Below are 3,230 nucleotides of genomic sequence, written 5' to 3' on the forward strand. Positions count from 1 at the left end.
GCTGCCTCTGCTGGCCGTACCCCGGGTTGCTCACCGAGTGGTCCAGTCAACACAGCTCCCAGTTGCCCGTACTGGCCGTAACGTTTCCACTACTCCTTACACCTTCTGTTACCCTCCCTGATTAAAATCCTTTGTTTTTCTCTGAAGTCTGTGTCCGAGTCCTGCACTTACTTGGTCCTCAGTTCATGGTCCTGACGGCTAGCCGTAACACTGTCATGCTTACTGTTTTTTTAATAACTTTGAAAATAATAATGATATCAGCTTCATTCCAAATGCCAGCAGTAGGTTTTCATGGTCAAGCAGTCATATTATGAAAGTCTAGCTATCATGGGAATATAATTTTAAAGCATTATGAGGAAACCGACTTGCCCCTTGGTGGGGGTTTGCACTGTCTTGGTGGAGAAGTGCTGTCTAGTTAAAAACTTAGTTGACATAGTTTATCTGATTAGAACAACTGTGAATTCAGAAAATTTCTATATGGCTCTCTAAATCAGGGGTGACCAATCCCAGTCCTCAAAGGCCACTGCTCTGCTCGTTTTCCAACTATCCCTGCTGATTACCTGAATCAGGTGTGGTCAATCAGAAGCTGCAAGATACCATTATAGATGAAGGTGGAGTGCGGAAACACAAAATGAATTGATACAGTATCTTCCAAGCAGGACAGCAGCCCCCAAGAACCAGGATTGGCCACCCCTGCTGTAAATCATCAAATTACTGAAATATTAATTTTTGCCATATGGCAAAGCTCTGCCAAACACATTTGACTTTACTATAAACCTTGATGTGATGCAGTCACACATTTGGTTTTGTTTTATTTCTTTCAGTAATCCCTACTGTCTGAGTAAAGTGTTTAATATGGAATAGGAATAAAAAAGAAGCACAGATGGTGCTACCTGGAGGTTCTGGTTCCTCTGACAGACTGTAGACATTTGCTTCCTGAATCACTCTTCGCTGGTTTGGAAAATGACAAGAACCAGATGCTGTGCTGGGCTGAGCTTCCCAGAGGCTGACATCAGACTTGATTATTATGACTTTCTATTAAAAATCACACATATGGCTGGGGTCCATCTCTCATATAATTGGAGTACGTCTCTGACCACAGCTAGTGGTCAGGGGAGGTTATTTCTGTTAAATATGTCTATCATTTCAGTTCATAAAGCCAGCAATAAAACACCCCTCACCATGCTCAAATGAACTGCAGGCTTTCAGTGGAGCCTGTCCCAGTGTGGTCTGAGCTCAGTTTTAGAGACAGTTTTATTCTGACAATAACACTATTCAAAACAGGCAAAACTGAATATTTTTGAATAAAAAGTTATATGAAAATCAAATATTAATAGCAAATGAATCATCAACTTTAAAAAAATTACACCCATGGCCTTGCATGTTTTAGCTAGTTTATGGAGTGCTGTAGTAATGAGTCCTAAAACCTGGAAATGAGTTACCATTTTTGTGCTTCTGGTTCCCTCAAACTGGAGTCTAGGGGTTTTTTGAATGGGTTTTTGGTTAGACACCTGAAATAAGGCCAATACATTTTCACATTTTGTTCTACAACATAAAAATCATCAGTAAATACCCCACTCCTGATTTTTAATGTGTTTATGTGCCTTAAAAACGGCAGTTACTAACAAGTGCCTAAATGAGTCTACAGAGGCTGTATAGGCCATTACACGTCACCATGCTGAACAGAATCATCTATTCACTAGCCTGCGTTTTTAGCCTTGTAATGTTTAAACTCGCCACGTGCAAACTATTCTAACTATCTGACACAGTCATGATTGCTAGCTAGATCAGATGAAAGGATTCTGTAGAAGAGGAAAGTGCACCAAATCAAATAGCTTCATTACTTCTAGCAATTGTATCTGGGCTTCAGAAATCATAAATGTGTTGGTCACTTGTGACGGTTATCTTGCTGAATAAAATGTGTAAGTGTTATAAACTGTTGTTACATAGATTTATTTATGTATTTATTTATTTTCAATTATCTAAAAATACCATGAAAATATCTCATTGGCTTTTTGTCGAAGGAACCAGGGTAATGCTAACTTCCTGCTTGACCTACAAAAAAAGTTGTCAACCCTACGGTGATCCCAACAATCTTGGGAATGGCTTATCTTTATTTGCTGTACTTTTTCCCAGTTAATTCAGTTAGTACCACTCTTATTTGTGTGAGGTAAATATGTAGCTGGAGCCAGCTGGATAAAAGTTTGCAAAGAGGGAAAACTAGCTTAGCTAACAAAATGTACCTTTAATGATGATGTGCCTAAAGGTACTTCTAAGGATTACAAATTAACAAAAATTTCCACCCTCTGCAAGAAAGCAAGTAATCACAAAAATCTGTTACCACAGTTATGTCGGTGCGCTCTGTAAATATGAAGCTACAGCCACAAGGCAGTTAATGTAATGTAAGATTCATCATTTTAAACATTATGACTGTTTGTACTTTACTCACACAAAAATGAGTTGCTGTCTACAAAATGATCCTATTTATACAAAACAAATACTCTACTGAGATATTTCTCACATTTTTAAATGAAATCAACTGTGCAAACATGCAAGAGAAGCAGAAAAACAGGCATATACTGCTGTAAGTCAAAAGTGTTTTTCTAGACATTCAGAGGAAGCAAGCCTGCAGACACATGAGTAGTGTGTCACTGTGTGCTACTCTGTCACCTTCTGAGTTTTCTGTGAGTGCTCCCTACCAATCAATGCCAGAAAAAAGGTGCTCAATCTGAGGTATGTTTTGATGATGATTGTATGCCCACTTGAAAAGTGTATCCATAAAGAAATTGCCATCACATTTAGCTTAGCACTAAGGCTGCAAGCAGAGGAAAACAGTCACTGTAACCTGGCTCTGTACAGAGGTACAAAAATGCATCTACTCTTATATGTTTGATATAAATTTGTACAAAAACCAAAGTGTAAAGATAATACAACAACCCAAGGGCAAAATCTGCCCTCACCCACTGGTAGGATGTGGAACAAAAAAATTCACTGGTGGTGAGGGATACCAGAGGTGATACAGTTTTGAAAAGTTTTTTCCCACCATACATTTTAAAAATAGTATGTTGTGGTTTCATGGAGGGTTATTTGTCATGGTTTTGGTTTTGGCTTCCTGTTTTGGACTTTTATTTTGAAGTAACTTCTTGTTTCATGCCAACCTCACCTGCCCCAGTTTTACTCAGCTCATTGATTGACCTCAATTAGATACACTTGTTACTCCATGTCTTCTC

This window comes from Monopterus albus, unplaced genomic scaffold (assembly GCF_001952655.1).
Source record: "Monopterus albus unplaced genomic scaffold, M_albus_1.0 scaffold12.1, whole genome shotgun sequence".
NCBI lineage: Eukaryota > Metazoa > Chordata > Actinopteri > Synbranchiformes > Synbranchidae > Monopterus > Monopterus albus.